This window comes from Oreochromis niloticus, linkage group LG18, assembly GCF_001858045.2.
Source record: "Oreochromis niloticus isolate F11D_XX linkage group LG18, O_niloticus_UMD_NMBU, whole genome shotgun sequence".
In the NCBI taxonomy this organism is placed as follows: Eukaryota; Metazoa; Chordata; class Actinopteri; order Cichliformes; family Cichlidae; genus Oreochromis; species Oreochromis niloticus.
In genome coordinates, this window is record NC_031982.2 from 13012229 (window position 1) to 13027003 (window position 14775).

Sequence of the window (14775 nt, forward strand, 5' to 3'; positions counted from 1 at the left end):
GTAACTACCATTTCAACATTTTATCTTTAGCAGTTTGTTACTAGCAGCTTGTCACAAAACACATCATTTGTTCCCATGTATTTAGCTGAATCTATTAAAAAAAAGCCCAAGATAATGTGAACAGCATCTGATGAACAGCATCTGAAAGTCATGTTCTTCAGAAACTGGAAAAAATCCGGAAAATACCTGACACAGGACCTGAGAGAGACATCGTATCCTTTAGCTGATTCACCTACTGTTCACTGAAATCTCACCAGATGAAGAACCACGGTGAAATATTAGAAGCTGCACAAGAACTGGACTGAAAATAAGTGGCAACTCCAGGTCTTGTGGAGTAATGAACCCAAACTGGAAATTTCTGGTTCAAATCGTTGTCATAGTTTTGTAGTTTACAAATCGTGATTATTTACAGTTCTTACCCTTTTCAACAAGCCCACTGTGCCCCAGTTTGTACATGTAGATGAAGAAGGAGGACCCAAGTGCAGACATGAGCAGGCAGGCAGAAACAGTTTTAGTGGGTTATTAAAGTGCAAATTGAAGCTTACAAGTGGAAAACTGGGACAACAAGGAAGCAGACAACAAGAGCGAAACAAGAGGAACCAGCCTTCTATGATGTGACAGAAAAACGAAGGCTAGATGGCAGGTATAAAGCCACACAACACCTGGTGAGTGGATATGGTGTGATCGACTGCAGGGGTGAAAAGAAAAACAAGGCAGATGCTTGAACTATGATGTATAGTGTCGTACGTTGTCTGTTTCATCTGTACAATGTTTAGATTTCATAAGACCCATCATTTCAATCAACAAGTGAAAGCTAGTTCTCCTAATGAAAGAAAAAATATTGTCTTCTGGTAATTGCAAGTTTCAGTTTGTCAGTTTTAGTTCTGCCTATTGATTGCTCAGTAAGTTAGCTTGACTTTAATCTAAAACACAGTCACACAAATGTAAATTGCCCTTAAAGGCATTTCAACTTCTCCAAAACATTTTATTTTCCTCTCCAGCCGTTTCTCTCTCTGCCTTTTGTGGAGGAAATCACATTTTAATGTCTGTGGGGAGCAGTGAGCAGTGTTCACAAAATGATACTTGAATCATTAAAATCCAATTTGCAGGACTGGGGCACAACACTCCATCACAGCTATCAACCGAGCCGTCCTCTCAACGCCGCACCGTTTGTGTTGTGCCTGTACAAACTGAGGGATCAGAGAGGGAATCAATAGCAATACGGCATTCCTTAACAGAGTTCTTATGGATCAGAGAGCCGTTCATCTACTGAGAATCGCAGATGAAAGAGAGAAAGAGAGCGACAGAGAGAGAAAGAGGAAAATGAAGCGTACGAGTGAGACTCATTGACCTTATGTGTGTATAGAGCGTGCACTGCAGACACACACACACACACACACAAACACAGACATACACACACACTTGAAGAGTGTTCATGGCTCGAAATCATGCTGTTAGAATTAATGAATAACGTCCCCCCTGCCCAAAAGGTTGGGCCTACAGATGGCATTACATGGCAACACACACACACACACACACACACACACACACACACTGCAGGTTGTGGAAGCCAATTACTTCCATCAGCAGTTTTGAGAATACTGTACATCAGTATGTTTAAATGTCAAACTAGGTCACTTCAGGGCATCACATGAATTCAAAAATGAATTATCACACAACTGCGTAATAACACTTTCACCTCCTTTATCTCGCACACGTAGATGGAGTACAGAAAAGCAGAGAAGCAGAGAGAAGAACGTGGAGCCACAATATCCTGTAATGATCCTTAGTTCAGCTGCATTATTAAAAGATAAGGTTATACAATTTAACCTGCATTAACATTCAATTAACAAAAGGCAGGGATGGGTACGCTGTCACAAACGCACATATGCACGCATGAACGTTATCTCCTTGACCTGCATTAGCATCTGCGGTGAGCAAAGCCGCACACTTCATGACCTGCATCAACTTTTAATGAAGTCTGAGGAACATGATTCCTTTATTCATGCAGGTGAAGTAATGGGGAGGACTGCTACAAACACACAAACACACACACACACACACACACACACTGAGTTGTTGGAACCAGTTCATTTTACTGCAACAGGTGGTGAGGCTTAAAACGAGCTCAGCTTTTGTGTCAGCCTTTCTGATTCAGCTGAACGCCCCTGAGTAAGAAATTCAAGGTAGTTGCAGTCTCATTTAAAAGGCAACCACACAGATGTTGTATCACAAATTACTCCTAACTTAAAGGCCCACATAGAGCTTTCAGAGCTTTTTACTGACATACTAATTTATTTGAGAACCAATGATCTTCCATGATCTCAGAAATCCTCCTTTCATGGTCTCTTTATTTGCTGGCTTCTCTACATTGCTCAAAAATGTATATATATATTTTTTCTTTTAAGTTTGTCTTATTTATCTTCAAATGTTTTTATATAGCGCCAATTAACAACAGCAGTCACCTCAAGGTACTTTATATTGTAAGGTAAAGACAATACAAAAATGCAAAAAAAACCCCCATCAATAAGATGACCTGCTATGAGCAAGAACTTGGCGACAGCGGGGAGGAAAAACTCCCTTCTAACAGGAAGAAACCTCTGGCACAAGCAGGATGAGAGAGGGGCACCACCTGTGAATTAAGGGAGGAAGACATGAAAAGGAGACAGTGTGGAAGAGAGCCAGAGATGAACAACAACTAATATTTAAATTTATAGTGGTGTATAAACACATAGAGAGTAAAAAAGAGGAGTGTAGAAGAAACACTCATGGGAAGCCCCCAGCAGCCTAGACCTATTGCAGTGTAAATAAATAAAGATTCAGGGTCACCTGACCCAGCCCTAACTATATGCTTTATCAAAAAGAAAACTCTTAATCCTAATTTAAAAGTAGAGAGGGCGTCTTTCTCCTGAATCCAAACTGTTTTTTGTTTGGTTGCTTTCCTCTAAACCATTCAGTAATGATTGCCCGTGTAAAATTCATTTGAAACATATGCCACAGTGCTGATTTCTCATGAGAGATTAATGTTTTTCACTTCATCAAATAAACACTTTAATTTTAGATTTGGTACATTTGGTACACAAATCTCTGTAAACAGATATCTGCAGGCGGGGGAAAAGATTTCTCTTTTGGATACCAGAAGCTATCTGGTTTTCTCTCGAAGTCTGAGTAGTATTGATGAGTTAATGTGGGACGCCGGCTCATTATTTACAGAGGTGCAGGTCTTACCACTTGTTTTCTTTTAATGTGACAACTCCTTTCATGAATGTTCTTAAACTGCTAGCTCTGTGCTGCTACTAACCCCGTCTGTACAGCTCTAATTGGCCAATTGGACAGTGGAAACAGCCGTTGATTGAGCACAACAGCAGGCTGATTTGAATAGCAAAGACATTGTTGCTTAGTGATGAGTACCCAGACGTCTGGTTTTTGAGAGATGATAAAACTCTGGAGCAAATTTAGAATCAAAAGTCATGCAATGGTGTAAACAGGCAGAGGTGTGGAGATTGCAGTGAACTACTGGTTTGATGACATAAGTCTGGATGTGCTGGTGCAAAACAGCCTCTTCTCATTTTTATGTTCATTTTTATGTTTTTCAAATGCCGGTTGAATACAAATGAAATGAAATTTGCAGATATTATAGAGAATCACAGCAAGCGTCAACACAGCGCTGCCTGTTCAAGGTCATTAACTGCTAGCTTTAATGTGACAACTCTAAGAGCCAAGCTGTGTATTTTTCATAGTCAACACAAAGTCTCTGTATTTCCATGACTTCCCTTTTCTCTGTTTTGAATGAGAACTGTGATAGTAATAGCTGTTGGCAGAGTGTGACATTAAATGCAGTTATGCGATGCTGCCACAAAAGGCTGTTTGTCTTCAACAGTTATTTTTCTGCTCTGTGTGGATGAGCAAGAAACCTTATTAGGAGTGCTCAGAGTGAGGTGTCAAGGAAGACAAAAGCGCCACACACATGCAACAATGAAAGGTTTCTTTTAAAAGACAAGACAAGCACTTAACGTCGGCAAAATGAGGCTCTTTCGTGGCTCTATCAAGCTGGTGTTAAACTCTTTAACACGAAAATGGGATGGACACACCTTTAAGGACTTTGTATCTCTCAGCAGGGGAGAGTTTTGTAATTAGAAAGGAGAGATTTAGTTACTTAATCATCGCTAAATTGAATTTGAGCGTTTAATTGTAAAGACATTGAGAATAACTCAAGGGATGGTTGTGTCAGACTGAATAATGAAGCAAAGCCAAATGCTAATTCATTATGAGAGCTAGGCAAGAGATAGCAGGTGACCTTAAAACTTTTCCTATCAGACCCAAGCAGCTGGGAGACAAAAGACATAGACAGGGGGAATGTGTAGGAGACAGACTGACAGAAACCGTGTGCATAGCGAATGAACAGCGGGGTCACGTCTGAGAAAACGCAGCCGAGAAAGTAAATTAAAGAAGGAGAAATGGAAAGTGAAAGGGCAGCATGAGGAAAACAGGGCAAAAGTGTGAGGAAGAATAATTCATCACGAAGGAAAAAGTGAAGGAAAAAGAAACAGCAAGTGAAAGAAGGAGGAGGCTGAGGCCGCAGAAGTGTTGTACTTTTCACCTGCATGTTATTTGGCCTGCAGCAGCCGCCTGCTTGTTCATTATTGACTGGAATCATGCCCTTTACTTTACGCTGTACATGGGAGGCTACACCAGCGGCCAGCACCTTAAAGGCCTAATAACCTCACCGAACACACGCTGAATGATACTGGAAGCAAGACCATTAACTTCAGTTTGTGAGCGACCTCTGATGCAACAAGAGCCTCCGTACTGCAATTCAAGACTTTAATAAGGACTGGTGTTTTATTGTGTGTGTGTTTGTGTGTGTGTAGCTGAGCATGGGGGTGCGTGTGTGTGGGTAGACGTGGGCGGTGTGGATGTGACTCTCTGCCCTTGTCCGTGCAATCACCTCATTCGCGATCGAGCAATCTAATAAAAAACAATCCGCCACGCTGTGGACCTCGTTCTTAAGACCTCAAGGTCGACCATTGTCCTCTCTCTCTCTCACACACACACACACACACACACACACACACACACAAACAAACATGTATACACACAAAAGCGCGTGCAGACACTTGTGCACACACACTGACATCAAAAGCTCTTTCAGCACGCCCACATACCCCCGGTCATCGTCTCAATCAAATCCTTTCATTGCACCAGAATCTTTCCTCTTTTCACGCGTCTCCTCCGGTGGACACATAATGCTCAAATTTTGCTCCCTGAAGCTTTATCCTTTTATATATATCTTATTCCTCCATGATTGGTATTGGTGAGAATACAACAGTGCTCACAAAATTGAGGGCTGATCTGCAAGAAGCTGAAAAAAATTATGAAACTAAGAAAACGTGTTGATTTTTAACAACCTGCACATCAAGCTGTAAAAACAACTTTGGGGTATGAACGCCTTATATAGTTAACACAATAAGTGCACTATCCTACAGATGATAATTATTTTGGTAAATATTTGGTACTAATAGGTGGAGTTGTCAATAATCCATAAATAAATAAAAATCGATACTCAGATATTAATCAATGCTAAAATTAATACCAGAGTCAGATACTCGTTTGCAACAAACAGTGTAAACAACTTCACACAAACAAGTAGACACGCAGCTCTTCCCCTCAATAACAGGTGAAATACTGGACATTCATAACACTGAAACACTTTCAGAGGTCTGTAAAGGTCCCGTTTCAACAGCATGGAAGTGCACATGTCAACATTAGCCATCTAACTATTAGCAATTAACCAATAGCCACACTAGCCACCTGTTATCCTTAACGTAGTAGCTAGTTGACTGTAGTTAAATAAAAGATGAGTAATTACTGTACGCTGAACAGATCACGGGTGGAATATTGAGCCGTGACAGAGCGGATTACGGACATGTGGAGATTGGGCAAGTTTCTGACTGTGCAGACCAGCGGGGAAACCATAGATGAATGTGTGGAGAACTAATCCAAGCAAATAAAGAGAGAAATCTGGAACACGGTAGCCGAATCAGACAGCTTCAGTCTTGAAGAGCTGAGGAGAAAAGCTGTAGACTGAGGTGGAGCAGTGAGAACAGTGGGTGAGATACTGCAGGGAAGATGTGAACAAGATGATAAACGTTTCTACTTTTGCAATAATTTTTAAAATGTGTTTCTTATTTTTTTAAAGCCAGTTGTGAGCTCAGTTTTAGGATGGGGTCAAAATTTTCAAAAATGGTATTGCATTGAGTATTTTCCTGGATATTGGTATTGAGTTTGAAAGTCTAGTACCTTGACAAACCTGGAGGGAAAACAACTCTACAGATTCTTCAGTGTCAGAGAAACACAGTCATTCATTTAGAGTCACACTTTCTAGCCATCTGACAAATTCATCTTTTTAGCCCCAGTTTTGGTCTCTACCATCTCCAGGAAATATTTAGCTTAGGATACGTCCACACTAATGCGTTTTCATTTGAAAACGGATCGTTTTCTCTCCGTTTTGGCCTCCCGTCCACACTGAGATGGCGTTTTCCCCAAGGAAAAACGCAGCGTTTTGAAAATGCTCTCGAAAACGCATACATTTCAAAACGGAGCTGTCCCGTCGCAGTGTGAACACTCGAAAACGCAGACTTTCAAAAATGATGACGCATGTTGGTCATATGATGAAACCATGTGACCACTTAAACCAAGATGGCGGACGGCATCGGACAGCAGTTGTTTTGTTTGCTCACAATTTTGGTAGTCGAGTCACAGCCTGCTGTTGTTCACGCATGCGCGGAACTGCAACGTCAGCGTTTTCGGCCGTTTTAGTGTGGACGCACAGCTCTTTGAAAACGACTGAAAACGCTAGTGTGGACGCGGAGCGTTTTCAGATGAAAACGCTGTTTTCAAATCTATCCGGGCCTTTTCATTGAAAGGAAAGTTCACTGCTGATGGAAATGAGCTGAATGAGAAATTGGTGCCGGGTAGAGGAACCTGGTACATTTTAGGGGATAAATCAAATTGCATCAGCACTACGACTAAAAATTCATACAAAATCAGCCAGTGTCAAATTGCGATAACAGAGGGAGTCAAAGAAGAAGAAAGCAAGTGAGACGATGTGTCGAAGAACAAAAGAACATATGAGGCAGTGGTGAGTTGATATTAGACTTAGATGTGGTTACACTTTTAGTCTGCAATGTTTGTACCACAAAATGCAATCTGCTATTCAACGGAATGCATCTAAGCACACACACACTCCCACAAATGCATCCGGGGTAGCTTGGAGTTCAATAAGATAGTTGAACATGGGACGAGGACACTTGAAGATGGAGATACAGGGATGGAATCACCGACCTTCCAACTGGCTGGCAGACAACCAACTCTACTTCCTGAGGCGCCCACTAAACATGAGATAGTACGTAACCTAACATGTCACCATAACCAATGATCATCTACTCCTATAGTAGTTTGCAAACCGTGTGACAGTGATGTTAACACACAGACACTGTCGACCAAGGCAGCTGGTGTAGAGTGTAAAATGTTATAAATAACCAAATCTTTCAATAGTGGAATGTGGACATATTTTGTAGGAGAACATTTCAAAATTGTAATAAAGGAGGAGCAGACAGCAGCTAACCGAATCGACAAAAGTTACTTTTGGATGGTCCGGTACTGGTTTAAATATTAAAGGTACCCAGCCCACACATAATAATGCTGAGTTGTAAGGCTTAAAATAGGCATTCATGTTCATTAAACATCTTGATCTCAGCTCTATCAGGTCTATGTTAGGTTTAGTTAAAAAGTCTCACATGTGTGGTGGAGTAACTTCTATTTTCTGAGAGGACAGGGTGTTTCAAAAAGAAGCAACCAATTTAAAAAGGCCATATATATTTAAAGTAATGGGCATAGAAGCTTGTGGTAAATTTTAAAATACAATAGTAGTTTTTACATGTAAACCTTACAATGTTCTCAAGTGCTCAATGTTTCCCCTTCCAGACAGACATATGTCCACACAACAGTCAAACTCGCAAAAGCACGTCTTCTCGGAAAAATATGGTAATTGGTGTAGATGTGGGCGAATAAGTCTTTTTCTTTAATGCGGATTTATCACAGACATTTCAGATATGCTCGCTTTTACCCCTAAATGGAGGTGTTTTGAAAATCGGTTGTCTTCTTTACAAGCTCTGTGCCCACCTACTATAACATGGAATAATAGAAAAAAAAGTTAAAATAAAATACAACTTGTACAAAAAACGATTTTCTTTTGTAAAGATTTTGTTTCCAGCAATGATCTGTGCCTCTGCCTCTTCATTCTTTTTCATCACCTTCTTCCCCACGGGTGGCTGAAAACTATCACTTTGCCAGCATGTCCACTCACTGGAAAAACACATCTGCAATAAGCACCTGTCAACACAGAGGCCAAACAGTTTCACCCACATTCTCCCACTTTTCTGTCACACTCCCAGCCCTTCCTGTCCTAAATATCCCTCTGACGAGCCTTTCACTACATCACTTTAATCTCCTCCTGTTTAATTTTATGTCGTGCTTGCCTTCTTCATCTTTCTATTCGTGACATTCTCTTTCTCTTATCTAACTTCTCATTGATTCAACAGTGTCTCATTTCCAGTCTTGGTCTTTTCACACACTACGCAGACTTGGCAGCAGAGAGGACAGCGATATTATGCTTCAGGTAGTTGGCAAGCGTCTGCACTTAAAGGGTCATACTGATGGTGGGAAGGTGGGAATAAGTGCATGTCTTTGTATACGTGTGTGAAGGCTGGCTCATTACCAGTGGCGATTATAGAAAGAGGGTAAAGCAACAGGAATAGAGGTAGCTGAAGAGTCCGTGAGTGCAGAAAAGACTCTCAGACACAAACAGCAAGTTTGCCTGTATGCTGGGAGCTATCTGCCTGCCAGCAGTGTCTGAGTGAGTTTTTTTTCCTGTTTAGTTTTCAGGAAGACAAGACCGAGCAGCGATAAAGTTAGAAACCCAAACAAGTTAATGAGGAGCAGGAAGTAATGAGCTGATTCCATGATTAGAGGCATAATTCTTCTGTGCACTGAACACCCCCCTCCTCCCAGATCGAGCTTCATATTTACGTATCTGTTCCAGATCTATTTGAGTGGTATTAACATGAAGTGGCTTGTGTGCTCATGCTTCACTGCTGCTCCTTTGCTCATGGTTCAGGCAACCATTAAAAAATGGCCATGAAATGACCACCTATCCTTCACTTTCATTGTTGAGGAGACAGACAGAAAAACCAGCCAGCCATGATGTCCAGAGGGGCAGATTCGGGTAAAGGTAATTGCTTAGCAAGAGAATGAAACAGGAGATAGGATCAGGAGGAAAGGGAGAGAGGTGACAGTGTGTAATTGGAAATAGAGAAAGGAGGAAGATGGTGGAAAAGGAATGAGACGGAGAACGAGGTGGGGGGTGTTAGATTCAGAGAAAAGGGGGGGGGAGCACCTAAGGCACTCTTGCCATATGCCCCCCGCCACAACATGACATAACACACGACCACGCATGACACGTTACCACACATGGCATCCTGCAGTGTAGCATGGGTAAAGTAGAGCTATTCATGTCTCAGACCAGAGTGAGCAAACAAGTCCTCACTTCAGCTGTTTTTCAGCCAGGTTATCGTTTCAGATGAAAAAAAAACCCAGACCGCAGACTGTGAGCAGAGCGCATAACTCATGTAGGTAATGTAATGAGCGATGTTTTAACTAGAAGAGTCGGGCGATGTGAAACATGACAGCATTCCATCAGTGAAGGTTTATTAACATTCATCACTTGGGCAGCTTACAAAGCCTTTTTAAATGCCTCTAGTTGAGTGCACAATTCAGATAGGCGATAGTAAGAAAGCATGATCATACACACGCACACACACACACACACACACGCACACACACACACACACACACACACACACACACACACACACACACACACACACAGACAAACACACACACATAACCTCTCTTGTTCATTCTCTTTTCTTTCCTGCAAGTATCTAAGGGCAAGTAGGGAGCCTTGTCAGGGTGGGTAGTCGTCAACCCTTAAGCCCAGCAAACGTGCACTGTTGCATTTCAAGTGTGTCTGTGCTCTATTTGAAAAAAACACAGTGGCCGTTGAGGATAAGATGTACATGCCCGTGTGTGTATGTGTGTGTGTGTGAATGTGTTCTGCACAAGTTAACATACCCAGGACTGAAGCGTGGTCCCTGATCCCTCCTCATCTGTCCAGCTGTGTGCGTATGTGAATCTGTTTTCCTGTCCTCTTTGCCCACAAGTTTCTGACGCCGCTCCGCACGTGCGAGCCCTCCGAGCCTCAGGTCTCCCTCAGTCTGTCTCACTCTCAGACCTTGGCATCAGCAGCTGTACCAAACGTACCACTCATCCCCCTCTTCTCTCTCTCCTTCTCCCTCCCTCCCTCCCGCAGGCACGCTCGTGTGTACGCGCCTCCTTTCACTCCTTGTTGATTAACGTCCCAAAATAAGAAGGGGGGCTCACACTGAGACTTTCCTCTCTTTCAGCCGGTCCTCATCAGCTGGTCAGGTTAGCCTTCATCTCCCTCCGGTATGGCTGTGGGATTATGAGGAAAAGAGAGGGAGGAATGGGGAAAGGAGCGTGCTGTTGCTGTTGCCTCTGCCTCCTTCAGTATGAGCTCCTCTCTCTCGTTTAGCATGCTTTTCATCTCTCTCTCTCTCTCTCTCTCCCTCTCACCTCTCTCTCGCTGCTCTCTCGCTCTTTATCTCTCACCAACCCCCTCCCTCCCTCACTTTTCTCAGTCACTCTCTATCTGCTACTGCTCAGGCTGTTAGGATTCACAATTCAGTGTGCTGCCGAGCGTATGGCTGAGGGAGCCTCTAAACAACAGGGCTGGATAAAGAATAAAAAGAATGACAGCAAAGATTAGAAGACAGAAAAACAGCAGATGTATTTGTAAGAATAGATAAGAGGATTACTAGTGCTCCTACTACTACTGCTAGTACTGCAGTCATTTAGAAAACAGTAATATTAAAGGTAATTCTAAGACTTTTCTAATAATCCAGCAAACATGGGTTGTACATGTAAATCACAATTTACTCCTTTACACAATTCGTAGTTGTCTCCTTCATAATCTAGGTTGCTCTCTTTTTATCACTGATTGCACTGAATGATAACAGCCTTGCGAGGGTGCCAGCAGGTAGAGGAAAGTGCCTACTGATGATGTGCATGGGCCTGATAAGAAATGATAAGGGCCATTCACTAGGGTGGCCACATTTGAATCAGATGGTGAGGCATATGTCATTCTGGGCTACAGTTGCATTTGCGAAAAGTCCAACTCCAAAGTCTTTGAGACCTAGCCTCAAGTGCCCTCGATGCAGAGGTCCAATCTCCTTTTCTTATTAGCATTGACCTAGGAACAACTACAATTCATCATGCTAAACAGTGGAAATGTGAAAGGTGACCTTTAAATCTTAAAATAAAGGCATGAAGGTGTTGCATCCTGCTGCAGCAGCTCTATACCAAATAACACCGAGCTGCTCCTGATTAAAGAAAAATGGTGAGTATAATATACAAAAAGAGGATTTATGATGAAATGTCATTCTTCCAGTGAGTTTGTTTTGTTTAATCACCTCCCCCATTTTGCCTGGAGCATGCAGAGAGAGGGAGCGAATGAGAGAGGAGGGAAAATAGACATTTTTATTGTTCGGTCCTGTTGCCTTGTCAGGGTAGATCAGATCACAGGGAACTGAGGTTGAAACACACACACAGAGAGAAACGCTCTCTTCGAGCCTGACTGCCCCTGAGGTCAGTTAACAGCTCATCACAGGAAAGGAGAAGTCTGGCCTGCGACCCCGAGGCCAGGGGTTGGGCAAGTCATGATGCCTGGTGGAGGCCAAGTACAGCAAACACCTACCACTCCCACCTCTCAGCCAACCTGACCTGCCTGCCCGCACACATACATTAAAACATCAGATCACGTGTTCTTCCTTTGCTGAACCCCAAAAACATTATAGATAATGGTCAGGTGAACTAAAAAAAAATTCTTCTTTAACCAGAATGCCTTCTGGGTGAGGTGTTTTGGACATGTCTTACTGGGAGGACTCCCCGCGGTGGACCCAGGACACACTGAAGAGATTATGCCTGCTGGCTGGCTTGAGATCACCTCAGTGTCCCCCAGGATGAGCTGGAGGAGGTAGCTGGGGACAGGGAGGTTTGGGCATTTCTGTCTAGACTGCATAGATGGATGGATTATCTTCTTCCTTCCTTAAGTCACAGCAACACTTTCCTCAAGGAGCTATATACTATAATGTAAAGACTCCAGTAATTCTAATACTTGCTGTAGTGGTAATTGCTCTATGCTACATGATCACTGTAGCTAAAATCATTTATTATGAAGATACTATTATGATATCTATGCAAGTGTATTGCATTTACTTGACAAGAAATGAGTCTTTTCTCTGAATTAACAAGATGTCTTAAAATTGTGAAAGAGTCTTCACTGACTTGAAAGCTTGAATTCCTAATTATTTAATGTTTCTCAGTATTTCAGGTTGCTGCGGTGACCAATAGTTTGCATGTGAGAGGCCAGCTTGTCTGCAAACACTCATAAACTACTTGCCAAGTGAACTGTGAGTTCAAAGTAATCCGGAAAGAGGGAATGTCTGCCTTAAAAGTAAAAGTCTGCTTTTTCATATGTGTTGATAGCAGAAGTAAGGCACAATTTTTACTTCAAAGGCGAACTTTCTCCATTTCCGTCTTTTTTTTTTTTTTGCACACTGCTTTCAAGTTTCGCTACAGCTCAGAGAGTACTTAATCAGTGTTTGCAGACAAGTTGGCGTGTTTCAAGCAAAATATGTGCAACTGTAACCATCTGCTAGTGACCAAAGCAATCACAAGCTTTTTAGTTTAGACTCTCTGTGTGACAGATTTCACCCAAGTCATAGTGACTGCTCATCAAAAAGTCTGGGAATCCAACTTTTTTGGGGGATTATCATCTGATCATCTACAGGTCTCTAAACCTGTATGCATGAGGCCCAAGAAGACACAACATATATGTAACAAAATTTAGATTTGAGAATAAAACCTCTAACATGTGAAGTTTTCTCAGAAATAAATCCTCTGCTATAGTGACTGTCGGCATAAAACTGCCTCCTCTGATGACAGTGAAACTAATCAAATTAACTAATTAAATATGCAGCACACATCGAGCCGAGATTGGTCGTCTGCATGTCACAGACAGCCATGAGTTGTTTTCTTTTTTTAAGGTTTAAGTTTCTCAGCTATGTAAGTGTTTTGTTAAATAAAGAGGTTATTTCATTTTTATACACTTCTTAACAGATAAATAGAATGACATCTTGCGAAACTATCATTTGCTTGTATTTCAGCCAAATGTGTGTCACTTGGCCGAAACACCAGAGGAGCAGGTTGTGTTTTTCTCCTGCTGTGTACTTTATGAACAACCTTTCAGTTTTGCAAATGGTTCAACATAAAACCAGAGAATAAACAAACAAATGTTTCTCTGTAATACATTTAATCACTGCCACTGTGTAACCTGTGTCCTCTAGAGACTCTAGGCTGCTACAGAGGTATTCTCATTTAGACCTATTCTGCCACATCAAGCTTGCAGAATAGTTTATCTTCAAGATGTGAGTCTAAAGCCAACACTATTGAGTATTAAGTATATGCCAAATGTTCCTCGTCTACATTCCCAAAGTGTTTGTAGCCTGTGCTCTGCTCCGCATTACCACCACGGTGAAGATGGAGACTTTCAAACAGGAACTTCTTTAAGGTATTTTGGATTTTGGAGTGTACCAAGTTGAATTCAAACAGAGGGGTAACCAGTACTGTTTTATATAAAGATATAATGAGCAGATTTAATGTTTGTGTTTCTGTGGGAAAAGTCTAGAAATGGTCATTTGAATGTCTTCATGTTGTTTTTGGATGAAAATGCCAACTACAAGAGTTAACTGATACATTTCCATACATGGTTTGATCCTGTGGTGTAAGTGAGCTATATAGGACAGGGATAGATTCTCCTTAGAGAGAGTTCAGTGCAGCGCCTCATTATTAATTTGCTGGCTAGTTCCCCAGTAGCCACGAGCCTTGCCCTGGGTTTTGTTTTGGTCAGTTGCCAAGTTTACTTATGTTCTATTGAACAATTTGATTTTTGTGTAGATTTTCTTTATTTGTTCCACATAAAACCATTCCGATCTACTTTGTTTATCTGGTAAATACTGTAAATAGATTAAAAATCAACAGAAGATACTTCCTGTCTCCACATATGCATTTGTTCACACCAGCAAATTGTTCTAGCTAAGACTGATGGCTGCAGATATACCACCTTTCACCAACTACACACTTTTCTTTAGGATAAAAAAATAATCTTACTTAAAATTGTAGAATTTATTCCTTGGGTCTGCCTTAAACAGCCCCTGATACACTCATGTGGGTGTACAGTGATATGTGCACAATGTGCCGTCACAGTGGGTGCAGAGTGTTAGCATTAAGACTACAAATGCAAGAGCTGTGGGTGACACACTGAACCCATGTGACAGTCTTCTTTCTCGAAAGCCCACATTTGGGAGGAATTTAAGTTGCACTGACATTTTGGACAGAATACGATGGCATTTGAATTCTGAGTGCAGGTGGGACGTGGGTCAGACATCATTGTATCAGATGGCTTGGAAGAAATATAAAAGGAATTATCAGGTGCAAACCGAACCTGCATAACTAGTGACTAGAAGCTACTGCAAGAAAGGTATAACCAACCAAATACAGGTAAATGTATATAAT

The 14775-nt window shown here is 41.7% G+C and overlaps 1 protein-coding gene and 1 long non-coding RNA gene across 2 annotated transcripts in view; one reads left to right on the forward strand and one right to left on the reverse strand.

Moving 5' to 3' along the window:
- The window catches only part of lingo3b (leucine rich repeat and Ig domain containing 3b), a 46186-nt gene extending 35488 nt beyond the window's left edge, over positions 1–10698 (reverse strand). The window contains exon 1 of the mRNA XM_013270964.3: positions 10195–10698. The gene's annotated coding sequence lies outside the window, so the exon portion shown is untranslated. The remainder of the gene's footprint in view (positions 1–10194) is intronic.
- A 485-nt stretch (positions 10699–11183) lies between these two features.
- LOC109195471 (uncharacterized) lies at positions 11184–13469 on the forward strand. The gene is made up of 3 exons (XR_002057069.2): positions 11184–11539; positions 12039–12175; positions 12533–13469. It is a non-coding gene; the product is annotated as an uncharacterized LOC109195471 (long non-coding RNA).
- Positions 13470–14775: the final 1306 nt, after the last annotated feature.